Source organism: Ursus maritimus, unplaced genomic scaffold (assembly GCF_017311325.1).
Source record: "Ursus maritimus isolate PB19 unplaced genomic scaffold, ASM1731132v1 scaffold_10, whole genome shotgun sequence".
Lineage (NCBI taxonomy): Eukaryota > Metazoa > Chordata > Mammalia > Carnivora > Ursidae > Ursus > Ursus maritimus.
Window position 1 is genome coordinate 10,336,928 of NW_024423344.1, and position 14,017 is coordinate 10,350,944.

Below are 14,017 nucleotides of genomic sequence, written 5' to 3' on the forward strand. Positions count from 1 at the left end.
GCTGGTGCACTGGATAAAATGAAGGGAGGACATGCTGCTGCTCCAGGAAGGGTAACGTCTGGGGAAAGGAAAGATAGTCACACTTCAATAATTAAAGTACCAGGCAACTGATAAGAAGTGTCATTAAAGGACAAAAAAGGGGAGGGGGACAAAAATACTGTTGGAACTTGTAAGAGGCTGAGACTGTCTCTGCTTGGGATGACCAGGGCAGGAGCCGGCCGCATGAGTGTGGGGAGCGGAGGACATGTCAAAATCGTCTCTCCTCCCTAAGACGATTAGATTTTTCTTAACCCAGTTTGACTTCAGGAATCCCAAAGTGAAAATAATGACATTTGGCTGAGAGTTGTGGGTGAGTTCAGGGGAGGCCCCTTAAGGGCGAGAACTGGAAGGGGCTGTCCTGGTGGCTGGATCCCTGCGAGGCAGGGAGGGGCTCGGCTCTGGGAAGAGCCAACATGAGCCCAAGAATAACGTGGGCCACCCTGCCTGGAGTAGAGGGGCTTGCCTTGGACCTCCCCACCCTCTCCCCACAAAAAGGCAAGGGGCATTCTGGATCAGAGCTTGTAGGCTCTTTGCCATGAGGCCCACTGGTTCAGGGAACGGGAAACTTCCTAGACTTTCATCCTGGCCCACGGGTAAAGCAGAGCTGTAACTAGCAAGTACACACCTACCAAGGGGACTCATGGTCACCCATCCTGTGTGGTGTGGAGGACAATCCATTCCATCCTCTGGGCTCAGTGTCCACACACCCTGTCCAGTTGATAAGACCCTCTTTATGGGACCTCGTATGGTACGAGAGAAACACGCCAGCCTCGGGAAACCCCGTGTGTGGCTCTCCGTTACCTCCAGTACCTTGGACATGAAGCTATCCTCTCTGGGATAAGACTTTTTATCTTTCAGGTAAGAAGGTTAGATTAGAATGGCACTCTTTCAACATTATTTTTTACAGTGGGAGCCTTTTTTAAATTAAAAAAAAAAGAACAAATATTTTAAAAACTGAAATCTGGCATGAACTTCAAATTCAAGAGCAGATGACAGTGAAACACCACTGCTAAAATAGGGATGGGCAGGCCTGAGCCACCTACTCACTCACAGTCCCCCAGCCCCCTGCACCCCCGTGGCACCAAAGAATGCGCAGGGCCCCAAGGAGCCCGACGGAAACCCCTGTCCCAGGTGCACGTTAGGAACATCCCGCAGTTCCTGGTGACTTCCCTCGAGCAGTGTTCTTGGGGCTCCAGGTTTCCCCTGGACTCTCTGGAGACATGTCTGCAGAGCTGACGCAGCAAGACATCTGAGGTAGGGCAAGACTGGAGGGTTTCGGGAGACGTGCATGGGGGTGATGCCACCTTCACTTTCCGTGAAGTCCTCCCAGGAGGCCACCGAACCCAGGCCACATACAGGCAACTGTCACTAAGCATGAACAGTGGCTGGGAGTTGATACTTTCAAGTCCCAACCCAAGGGTGTGAGAAGGGCTCTCTGAGCTGCTGAAATACAGAGCCTGCACATGGGGCCTGATAAACGAGTGCTGGCTTTGGCAAGTCCAGGCACGGATGCTAAAATCAGACACTGAGTAGCCACCTTGAGCTGGTCCCCGACAAACAGTCATGAATACGAACACCTTGGGGGAACCGGTACTACTTGGCGGTTGAAAGCCCAGCCGATAAAGTTGGATAAGTCTATCCGACTTAGGTCCAATCCCCTAGCCTGTTTTCTCATCTGTAAAATGGGGAAAATAATAAAGACACCATAGGGCTGTTGTTTGGAATAAATGAGGGAGCATCTGCTCCCGCTACCATTATTATTAATATCACTTGGACCTGTTTCCAAGTAGCTGTGCCTCTGGAGGCATCACACACAGAGAGCACGTCTAGCTACAGAAAACACTGGAGCAGTGGCCCGGCCATTTCCTAACCCACCCACCTGTCTGTCTGTGTTATACACTGTAATACTCTGAAAGTAAAACTACAGAGACCACCTGAGGTTCTAGATGATGTTATCTGCCTGCCTCCAGATAAGATTTACCTTTGCTTTCAGTAGGCACGTGGGCCAGGGGCAGATTATCTTCATCCAGCCTGGATGAGCTGATTCAAAGCTGGTTTCAGTCTTCGGGAAGGCTGGTCCATTTCTGAAACACCCGCGTGCCTGGGGGGTAATCCCTCAGTTGCCCCAACCAAAAGCCTGAAGTGTTGACCAAGCCCCCTCCTCCTCGGCGGGCTCTGAAGGCAGCGTTTGCTTTCCCAGCCTTGTGGGACTCCTAAAAATTCTGCTTGGTTTCTCAGCCTCTCAACTGGCACTTAGAAATTGGAAAATGCCTCAGTGGGGTAAGGACAGGGAACGCTGCCCTCTCTGAATTCCCTCCTCTCCTTGATTTTGTCTCTTCAAGTCCTAGCTGCCTTGACAGCTCTCTGATACCTTCAACAGAGTTTTTAAAAAATATATTTTATCCAGTTTATCTAGTTGTTCTCAAGGTAGGGGTTGATCCACCATATTGGAAGTAAAAGTCTCTATTATAATCTTCATGCTCATTCAGGTAATTTTGAAAATTGTCCCGTTTTCCTATGCTTTGTTCACTTAAATGTCTCACTGGGGTGATTGGGGGCAGTGGAAATCCATGCTTTGCATGCCAATCTCGGATCAAATTTCTGAAGAGGCAGAAAGGTAAGATGTGAGGAGGGTGTTGAGTTGGGGATTCAAGTGGCACGTTATCATAAACCAAAGGGGCAAGGTTACAGAAGTCTTGTTTTCTGGAGATTTCCTCAGCAGCTGAATTCTGAAGGCATTTTCCCTCAGCAAGTCAACGAACTAGTCTGATTAATGATAACTTTTCCTCCAAATAATACAGTTTAGAAACGAGGGAAGAGAGCCACCTCCTGGTAAGAAATATGGTGGTGCGTTCGAGACTCGGGGAGATTTGTGGAAGAACCCTGTGGGTCCGGGGGAACCGGGGTCTGAGAAGGGGCTCAGACAGAGCAGATTCCTGTCCCTGTCTTCACCTGACTTTCAGTGAGTGCAGCTCCCATCCCATCCATTTTATGCACTGGGTTTCTGAGAAGCGTTTCCACCACGTGGAGTCTGAGAAATTGTACCGTCATCAAATGACTCACCGAGTTCAATGGCCTCCTCTTACAGATAAACCGAGTCCCCAGGAGATAACGTTCCCAGGAGCTTACAAACCATTCCTGGTAAAGCCAGGGCAAAACCCAACTGCTCTGACCCCAGTCCAAGCACTTTCTACCATCCCCACACTCTGTCACTTTGAGGTCCTGTTTCCCAAGAGTTCTTTGCTTGAGGTAAATGTCTCTTTTAAGGGCCCTGCCCTGTGCTCTTCTTGTGGAGCTTTCTGGGCTTTTCTCACAAGCTCCCCCCAGAGGACATGAAGAGAATCTGGCATTTTCCAGCTAGGAAACCAAAGGCCGCAAAGCTAACCAGAGGCACGGTGGTGCTCTGCCTCAGACAGATGGGGGAGACCGTGCTGGTCGGAGGTCTCCTGACTCACTGTGCCACACGGACAAGTCACACCACCTCCCTCATCCCAGTTTCCTCCTCCACAAAATGAGAAAACCCAAAGGCTAAAGATCTTTGGCCCTTGTTATGGGAGGCTCTTCGCAGAATCCCCCAACGCCCCTGAGTCACCCTGAGACCACCACGTGATCCTTCCTTCTCTGGGGAAGCCAGTGATATCAACAAACCCAGATTGTTGGCTCATTCCAAGAGAGGGGCTTCATTTCTGCCACAAGGAAGAAGAGTTCACACCAGTGTTAGGGCCTGAATTGTGTCCCCCCCAAATTCATATGTTAAAGGCCTAACCCCCAATACCTCAGAATGTGACTGTATATGGAGATAGGCCTTTCCAGGGGTTAATTAAAGTAATGAGCTCACTAAGGTGGGTCCTAGTCTAATATGACTAGCGCCCTTATAAGAACAGGACAGCCATCTACAAGCCAAGGAGAGAGGACTCAGGAGAAACCAAACCTGCTGACACCCTGATCTTGAACTTCTGGCCTCCAGAACTGTGAGAAAATAAATGTTTATTGTTCAAGTCACCCAGTCGAGGGTACTTTGCCCTGGCAGGTGAATAGAGTTGGCAAATGCCTTACTTAATGGCCCCACCTCCTCATGTTTGCTCTTTTTGACAATGTCTCTATCAATGCATTGGAAACTCCTCCCTTGGAATAAGTAAAATAAATAAAGGTGTAATGAGATGATAATAAGGGGTCTATCATTTCTGCCCTGGGAAAAGGGTCACAGCAACTCACACACATTTTTGGTAGGAGCGGCGCTGGCTGTCCTTGCAAAGGACCGGGCTGAGACATGCCAGCAAATCCTCTGGGATCAGTGCCAGCTCTGGGGTCCAGGACTGCTTGGATCATTGAAGAATCCCAATCTTGGCAGAGAGCTGGAGCTATGCAGGGATGCCTGGGGAGAACTTGGCATTGCATCTGGTAGGAAAACATGCAACGCGAAACCCATAGCTGGGCCCTGCTGTTTGGTGTCCTACAATCCCCAGCTCATTGGAGTAAAATAAACCCAAGTACCATCTGGTACAAGAAGGCAACGTTGGCCACATCTGTCACACCCTAAGACACACCTGACTGGTTTAACTGACTCAGGGCTGGATGGATGGAGGCTTTATTGTAATTGAGGAAAAGAACAAAACAATGGCTCTCAGTTGGAGATAGGTATAAAAAACTGCGAAGTCCTCTGCTTAGCCAAGAAATTGTCAATCTGGGATCAATCAACAATGACCATGCAATGACAGGCATGACGGACCCTCTGCTCCCCTATCAGCACACAAAGGTCGTACCCTCCGCTGAGTTCGAAGGGAGAGAGCATGAGCGGTGGAGCCAAGACTGGGTTCAGATCCTTGTCCCTTGACCAAAACTATGTAACTCAGTCTTTCTGATCCTCAGCTTTTCCATCTGCAGAATGGGGATAAGGATACCGTTCTCACGCCTGTGAAGAGTGAGATAATGCTGGTGAGCATCGAGTGCTCGGAATGCAGGTAGCACTTGCTTTCTCTGAGTTACGGAGTGGGCGCCTTCCGCTTGTTCCATCACTGAACCTGCGATGCGGCACGCACAGAGTCACTTGCTCCTGGTTGAAATTGTGATCAGGTCTGTGGAGTCTGGACGGGGCTCAAAAGAATAGAGAGACTATTTTCCCTTGGTTCGTGAAGACCAGAGGGCGAGTTTCATACAGGTTGTCAAAATGCCTAAGGTCCCCTGCAGCGATGAGGTGTGCGATTTTAATGAGGCTTGCTGAGAGCCCCCCTAACATGCCAAAATCCTGCTTGGTAACTCTGCCCTAGACGCTCAAGTCCATTGGCAAATAAACTAACGGAGGAGGCTTTGGTCAGTGAGCAAGGTTTACTGAGATCATATTTGAGAGCACCTATAGTCCCAAACCCCTAATTAATAGGAAGGGAAGGTCAGCACAGGGAGAGATACTCTTCTTTTAAAACAGAACTCATTCCTCCTCCATTCTAATTAAGCAACACAGAGAGTTTGTCCTAATGGGCGTTGGTGGTCTCCACATCAGAGCCCGAGATAAGGGCTACTGAGAAGCTAATATCCCCTAATTCATCTCCCACTGTCGTCAGGGCTAAAACGAGACAAAATCCAACATGCCTTGATATGAGCCACAAGAGATGGCTCTCACATGTCATGATCTGAGAAAGCCCCATAGGCTATCCTGCCCTCCGCTCTCTCTTCCACATTCGGTCAGGCACAGTCCCCAAGAGACTTGTGTCAGAATGTACAGAGACCACCAGGGAGAGGTGTTGGCCCACGACCACTGATTACCATGTCTCTCCTGCCAGCCCACCGTCATTAGAAGACAGCTCTACCAAAAGAATAGGGCAAAGACACTGAGGTAGGAAAGTCCAGGAAAGATGCTAGAAAATGGGGTCACCAGGTCTTGGTGGGATGCTTGACGGACCCCCAGTCTCCCCTTGGGTTCAATCACGCATTATACAGCCCTGTGGAGTCTTCCTCATTCTTAGAGTCTTTTGACCTCTTCATCATGGTAACTTCTCCCGAACTCCTCAGTCTGGCCTTTGCTCTTCTTTCAATGACAGTTCAGGCAATCCCTAAGGGTCACTTCATCTGCAGCAGCTCTGGGCTGAAGGTGAGGCTGGACGCCATTTTGCCAATACCCCTGTGCCACATGCTGGGAACACTAATCAAGGCAGATAGAATGGCTTTCATGTCTTTTTACTCCCCAAGGACTATCCAGAAGGGCGACTATTCATTTTTTAATTGTGTTAGAATGATATCCACCTTTATGCTTAATTGCAAGACTTGAATTTTTAAACTGACATGATAGTGAGTTGCGAATTTTCTATTTCACCATGTGATGTTGGGGAAAGTTATAATATCCACAGTCCGTGAAGCGCCTGTGGTCTCAAGCACCATGCCTGTCCCCAGGAAAACGGATTTTAGACTCATCCGCCTTCCCTCAGCCTTTACGGTTCAGGTGAGGAAATGGAAATTAAGTATAAGAAGGATGAACAGTGGATCAAAGAGAAAATGGTGAGGTGGCAAATGGAAAATGCAGATGGTGGCTCAGAGAGGACACAGACATGTGCCTCCAGGACCTAGCGCTGAGGGAAACCTGATTGCTGAGGTAAACTATAAGTCTACACAGAGCGGGTCCTAAGGCAGGGAAACTTGATTATCACCTGAAAGAAGGTATTCGTATCTAAGGAATGAAATGTGTTAATCAGGAGTGTATATGGGTTCCCCGAGGAAGCCTTGGAAAAATAATAATCAGAGAGACAGACATGGTAACCGCAAAGGCCATGGTCCCCCAAAAGCAGGGTGTCCCTGCCCCAGTGTGTACCAGAATGACCCACTGGGTAATGAGGCAAAAAATGGAACGTCTACTTATGTCTTGTTTGTCCTTTACAATTTCTATGTTTGGGTGTGCTTTATAAGCTGCAAAGCTATTAGTCTGGCAGAATATGATTTATAAAGATTCAAGTAGGTTTATTTGGTATTCATGCTCGAGTGTTTTTTCTGGTGAAGTACATGTGATATTACGGGGGTCTGGAAACCACACTAATATCATTTGTTGGGCTGAATTGTGCCCCCAAAATTCCCGTGTTGAAGTCCTAAAGCCTAGGACCTCAGAATGTAACTGGATTTGGAGATAGGGCCTTGAAAGAGGCAATTAAGATAAAATAAGGTCGTATGGATGGGTTCTCATCCAGTATGACTGGTGTCCTTATAAGAAGAGGAAATGACCCAGAGGGATGACCATGTGAAGACACAGGAGAGAGACCTCTGAGGAACCCAACCCTGCTGACATCCTGATTTTGGACTTCGTAGCCTTCAGAAACATGAGGAAATAAATCTCTGTTATTTAAGACCCCCAGTCTGTAGAACTTTATTGGGGTACCCGCAGCAGACTATTACAACGACCCTCTTACTGAAATCTCTCCCACCCAAATCAGATCCTTCCCTCCTTAGAGTTCTGTGAGTTCTCAGACTCCTAGCCTCACTATTTCTAGGCTACCTCACGGTGGAGTCCTTCCTGAGCCGCAAAGACTGTATTAGGAAACGCGACTCCCCTCCCTGGTCCCAAATGAGCCCTGCCCAGCCTTCTGCTTACCCCCCTCCTCTCGTACACCTGGCTCTGGAGACCCATGTCCTAAGCCCTCCCAGGACCGAGGCTGTCAGTGACTTGTCCAATCTCACTAAGTAAGCTGGCAGCTAAGTCAAGAACCGTGTCAAAACCCATCCCTAATCATTCAATCTATAACCTTAGCAAGCATGTGTCTCTAGTGTCTGCCAGTGACTTTAAAACATTGTCAGCCTGGGGCGCCTGGCTGACTTGGTGGGTGGAGTGTGACTCTCGATCCCAGGCTTGTGAATTTGAGCCCTGCGTTGAGTGTGGAGATCACTTAAAAGTAGAATCTTAAAAAAAACAAAAACAAAAAACCATTTTTGACCAACTTCCTGTCTCCTAGAATAAGTATCCACCAGCAGCCTGAGAACAATCCAGATTTAATTGAAATGGTCAGTGGCGGGTGTGAATGTCTTTCTTTCACCTGAGACGGCTCCTGGAGTTCATTTGTCCTGCTACTGTCACCCAGATTTTATAATTGCTTGGTTGTTGCGCAATCGAAATCTTTCAAGTGGTACAAAATGTCTGCTGTCCATCGGGGTCCCCAGTTTGCAACATAAGCTGCTTAGAAGAAGTGGTGAGTCTAGCCACGCTGCGTAAACCTGTTTCTCTCGGTGTCGTTGGCCACATGCATGCGTCCCGTATTCTTCAACGTTGCCCCCCAGCGCGTTAAAATACTTTGGCAAAAATGAAGCAAGGAGATATTTTGATTCCAATTGTGGTTTCTGTACAAAATGCACAAACTCGAAGAATATGAAATTCTTCCTGGGAGCTGATCTCCCGAGGGGCAGCGGGCGCTGTGGTGAAGAACGCTCACGGGCTGGGTGTGTGGGCGGCCGGAAGCCAGAAATTTAAATCCTTTGGCCTCAGTGGCCTCTTCAATAAAACGGGACTTAAAAAGCTTCCTCACATGGTTGGTGTAAGCACTGTGTTTGATACTTAAAGCTCAGGAATGGTCAAGAAATCACTTTGGAAAGCAGCTGGAAGTTGCCCGACAGAGGGGTGTGAGCGCCTCGTCGCTGTCCTCAGCACCCGTGACACAGTGAGCCGGGGGATGGAAGGCTACCGTGGAGGCTGATTTTTCACTGAGGTGGGAAAAGTGGGTGGGCTTTGTCCACCACCCCCCCCCAATTCCAGAACTTCCTCTTTTCAGAGGAAAGAATGCGGATGATTTCAGCGAATAATAACCCAAATGTCTGAATAAAATTTGCAGAAACAATTGACCTTCCTCCCAAGGACTGGAAGTGGTGCGGGCAGTTGAGCAATAAAGGAGCAGCGGTAATTTTCTGCCCCATTTCTACAACGGCAACAAAAACATGATGGCAGGAAACAACGCCAAGTGACAATCTTCATTTCCTTCCTCGGGGATAGAAAAACACATCTGTTTATTAAGTCTTTAAAAACTGTAACCACAGATTGCAGCAACGAGACGCGGCGGAGAAGAGACGGGGTGCATGAGCCAAGCGTATGTGGCAACCGGATGAGAAGGATGGGAAGGTGGCTCCCGTGAGGAAGAGGAGGGAGAGTGGGGGGCCGGTCCCCAGGAAGTGCGGGAGGAGCAAAGAGCTTTCATTTACATTGGAAATGCTGACATGAAGTGTGTTTTCCTGGGCAGACCTGCAAGCTCCCTAGAAAGGGAAGCTTAATACAAGTGGGGAGGGTGAACTCTATCTAGCAACCCATGTGCGCTTTCGGCCTGGGGAGAGCAAGGAGTGGCGCATGGCCCTTGGCTCTGGGTTGGGAGGACTGGAAGGAGTCGGTCCTGGTTCCTCCCGCACATTCCAGCTCTCTCCATCCTGACCAAACGTGTCGTGGAGTCTCATTTGCCCTGCGTCCCTGGGCAAGGGCCGCTCCACCTGAATTCATCTTACCAAACCTGAGGCTCGCCTGTTTAAACCTCACACATTTATTTGTGTCAAGTTTAACAGGGTTTTTTTGGTGGAAATCTTCTTCAAAATTAATGTCAGACCTCCTGCCTTCTCGGCGTCTCGTGAACTTCGGTGAGTGCACCCAGAGCGCAGAGCTGTCTCGCGGTGGGCACTGAGCGGGGTCCCGTGCTTGCTGCTTCATTCATTTATTGCTTTTTATAAATCAAGGTCACCAATGTGAACACTGCTGAGGGAGGGGTGCTTCGGCTCGGGCAGACGAGGTAGGCGACAAGTTTGGAGAGATACAAAGGGCTGTGCTTTCTGAGTGCATCTGGCCTCTGTCCACCTCCCTTTCACCATGGAGCTATTAATGGGCATTTTGTGGCCTCTTCTCTACACTGCCTTGCTCACCCAGGCCCGATGCTCTCCCTGAACAACAGACTGGTTCCTAAAACTGCCTACTAGAAAGCTCCACGAGGGTATTGAATAGGTCACTCAACTAAGCCTCCGCAGACACAGCACCTGCTTGAGTTCCCCAAACCTCTTCCTACCACCTTTCCGCATCTCAGCAAGGGACATGTCATCGTCCCCGGTGGCTGCAGCTCCCAAACATGGAGTCGTCCTTGACAGCTCTCTTTCCTCACTCCCACCGCCAGACCATCAGCAAATCCTGTAAGCTTAACCTTCAAGAGAAGCTGACCCCTCCTCACCTCCTCCAATGCCTCCCCCTCGCTTCAAGCTGCCACGGCCTCTCCTAAATTCCTGCAGAGCTTACTCCCCGGCCTCCCAGTGGCTGGCCTTGTCTCTCTATTCTCAGCACATAAGCCAGGGGAATCCTTTCAGGGATGTCACTCCTCAAAGTCAGTCTGCATCCCCATTACCTCTCCGACCTTGTCTCCATATGCTCCCCCTCCTAGTTCACTTAGCTCCACCCACCCACTGGCCCCTTGCTGTTTCTCATGCAAGCCAGACACCTTCCTGCCTCAGGGTCTTTGCACCTGCTATCCGTTCTGTCCAGATGCTCTTCACTTAGGTATGCACATGCTGGGACACCTGGGTGGCTCAGTTGGTTGAGTGCCCGACTCTTGTTTTGGGTCAGATCGTGATCTCAGGGTCATGAGACTGAGTCCCCCATCGGGCTCCATGCTCAGCACAGGGTCTGCTTGGGACGCTCTCTCCCTTTCCCTCTGCCCTGCCCCGGCATGCCCCCAACCTGGTCTCTTTCAAATAAATAAATAAATAAATAAATAAATAAATAAATAAATATGCACATGCTTCCCTCAGCCTCAGATCCTTACTCAAATATTACTTTCTAGCAAGGTCACTTCTCTCTCTCTCCTTCCTCTGCCTTATTTCAACATTTATTGTCATAACATAAGATACAGTTTGCTTATGTATCTTGTTTATTGTCTGACTCCCCCAACTAGAATGTAAGCTCCATGAAAACAGGGATTTTTTCCCTCTCTTTTGCACATAGCTGGTCATCAATAAATATTTGTTAAGTGAAGAATTTTTTTTTAACTGTAGTAATTGAGCCTACTTCCAGAAATACAGGGTAGTGATTATGAGCATGGATTTTAAAGTCAGATGAATGAAAGTTCAAAAACTGCTCTACCCTCCTTGTAGCTGTGTGCCCTTGGACAAGGTACTGAACTTCTCTAAATGTACTTTTATCATCTTTAAAACAGATATGATGATGTACAAAAACTATGTAAAGTACTGAGCACAGAACCTGGCAAAACATAGTCCTTCGATACATACGAGCCGTCCTGGGTGTCTTCCCACCTTCCACTGTCGTCACGTTACCCGTTGACCGGGAACCCCCACCCCCCTCCCTGACTCCAGTCGCACCCAAACCCCAACATCTTCTACACACTAGGGCCAGAGTCATCTTCCAAAGCAGAAAACTGATCGGTAAAATGGACTTCCAAAATTTTTCTCCTCCAAAAAAGGAGCAAAACTGACAATAAGTTGTCAAACTCAATTTTGGCAGAACTCGGGAATTAACCAAAGGCTTGCAGTAATCCGGGAAGCTTTTCTTCAGTGTAAGTGACTTAAGTCTTGGTAAGAACTGTGAGGTCTGTGGTACTTTAACTTGCCCTGTTCCACTCTGTCTCCAGCTCTGCTGTTGCCTTGAAAACCAAACATAGCAAAGCTGGCAGCCTGGCAGCCATCAGGCGGATGAAAGTAGGGCGGGGGCTCCCTAAAAGCCTCATTCCCAGGGACCTGCCATGATTCGGCCACCCTGGTAGTTCCCTGGAAGACCCCACTTGCAAGACCATCTTTATTTGACCTGACTTGAACTCACTCCATGCAAAAAGCCTGTTCTCCAGGGGTGTCTATCCCCCCCCATTAGAGGCGATTGTTTTACTTTGTGGCTGGGTGCTCTGTGGCTGCTGGAGGCACGGACTAACAGTTCGGGCACACAAGCAGCTAACCAGAAAGCTTAGAAGGAAAAGCTGAGGAATGCTTCTCCATCCGGGCTTTAAAAGCTTTGCCATGTTGCTGGGCATCTGGACGGCCCCGTGCGTGTGCAGGGCCATGTGTCTGCTCAGAGAGGACCCGAGAAGGCCCCGAGCTCTCACCCCCGGCTGCCCTGAGGCTTGGCACAAGCACGAAGTGAGAGCTAAGAAGGCACGATTGGCCGCTCTCCGGCTGAGTATCAAAGATGTGCCCCACCACGGGCACACGATGGGGACATGTATGGGTCACAGGAATTTAAGGAAGTCTCTGCCCATTCAGTAACGGACCCCGGAGCCAAATGAGCAGGGGGTTCAGTGGCGAAACATGACAAAGATTACAGACTTCACAGAAATCGTTCAGAAAGAGTATTAAACAGGGGCGCCTGGGTGGCACAGTCGTTAAGCGTCTGCCTTTGGCTCAGGGCGTGATCCTGGCGTTCTGGGATTGAGCCCCACATCAGGCTCCTCCGCTATGAGCCTGCTTCTTCCTCTCCCACTCCCCCTGCTTGTGTTCCCTCTCTCACTGGCTGTCTCTCTCTGTCAAATAAATAAATAAAATCTTTAAAAAAAAAAAAAAGAAAGAAAGGGTATTAAACAAAACAGCCAACCCTGGTGAGAAGGATCCAGAATCTGACCTCCAGCGTTACCCACACTACATTTCGCTCTATTTCAGAGGCCGCCTGCCCTAAAGCCCGCTGGACAGAGTCCAAAGCCCTCAACAGGGCAGGAAGGCCTTCGACGTCTGGCCCCTGGCAACCCCATCTGCTTTCTCCCGCACGTTTTAGCCACCGCCCCACCTCGCCTTTCCCGTCGTTTCTGTTGCCAACACCCACCCTCTCTCTGGCCTCCAGGTCCTGCTACTTGCAGCTCCTACAGCTCCGGCCTCGCTCCTCGCCTCCTCCCCTTCCTCCCACTAACACCAGTGCATCAGCTGGTCCTCGATCAGATCACCCACGTTCCCCATGCCATTTCCCTGGACCTCTCCTGACTGGGCTAGGTGTCCCCCCTGAGGACAGGCACAGTGCCCTGTGCTTCTGCTCCTTATGCTTCGACTCTGGGGGTAAACACGCTCATTTATTTGTCTGCCTCTCTTCCCCATCCTGGAGGACAGCAGCTGTGATTCCAATGGCTTGCACGGTGCCTCTTCATAGCCCGGCCAGAACATTTGCTGAGTCTGTGACCTCGGGGTAAGACAAGGCACCCTTAAATTAGCACTATTTGCAGGGCTAATTTTGATCACTTTAGCCCAGTCCCAGTGAGGACTCCCCTTTAGTACAGACAGTATTAATAATAAAATGAATGTTTCTTGAGACTTAAAAAAAAAAAGTCGTTCCATTTTCATGCCTGCTTACAGGCGGAAAGGGCATGGCTTGTCCTTCCTGTCTGTGTGCATGACCTGTGTTCTGTGTCTTTGAGTCCCCTGCTCCCCTCGCCCCCAGCAGCCTGGCCGGAAGGCTGCACGGCTGTGTTGGTGCAGCAGATGCTGGGACCCGGGAGACATAGGCTCTCGTCCAGAGGGAGCTAGGTGCCCCGTGAGGAAGAATGGGGGAGGAAAATGGGAAGTGAGACCCCAGTCATGGTGCTGGGATACAGGGCTGGGCTCACAGTGACAGAGGCCTCCTTGGAGGACAGAACTTTTGCCTAAAGAGAATCACGGAAAGGAAGTGCGAGCACCTCCCTGCAGGAGAATCTGGAAAACGCTGGAAGGAAGAACAATAGCAGTGTGTTGGGGATAGCAAGAGAGGAGTTGGGGAGCAGGGGAAGACACATGAGGCCCATTTGGGAGGGCTATAAACATCACGCTAACAAGTTAAATTTTTGTCCTGAAGTCAGGTGGGAGCCACGGAATACCTTTGAGCCGGGGAGAAAGTGATGAGGGTGCCAGGTGGTATATTCTGAAGATGAAGCAGGCAGGGGTGTGTGGGGCAGTCGGAGGGGTAGAGAGAGGGAGCCCATTGGCCCAGAGACACCAGGCATCTTGCCCCCATCAAGGAAGATGTCAGCAGGAGAGGAACAAGGCAAGAGCTCGAGGCGGAGAGCGCGCGGGGGGGGGGGGGGGGGGG

The 14,017-nt window shown here is 49.7% G+C and overlaps 1 long non-coding RNA gene across 1 annotated transcript in view; it reads left to right on the forward strand.

The window, feature by feature from the left end:
- Positions 1-9,128: 9,128 nt before the first annotated feature.
- Positions 9,129-14,017, forward strand: part of LOC121100582 — a 6,114-nt gene continuing 1,225 nt past the window's right edge. Inside the window, exon 1 of the long non-coding RNA XR_005832334.1 lies at positions 9,129-9,624. This is a non-coding gene — a long non-coding RNA (uncharacterized LOC121100582). The remainder of the gene's footprint in view (positions 9,625-14,017) is intronic.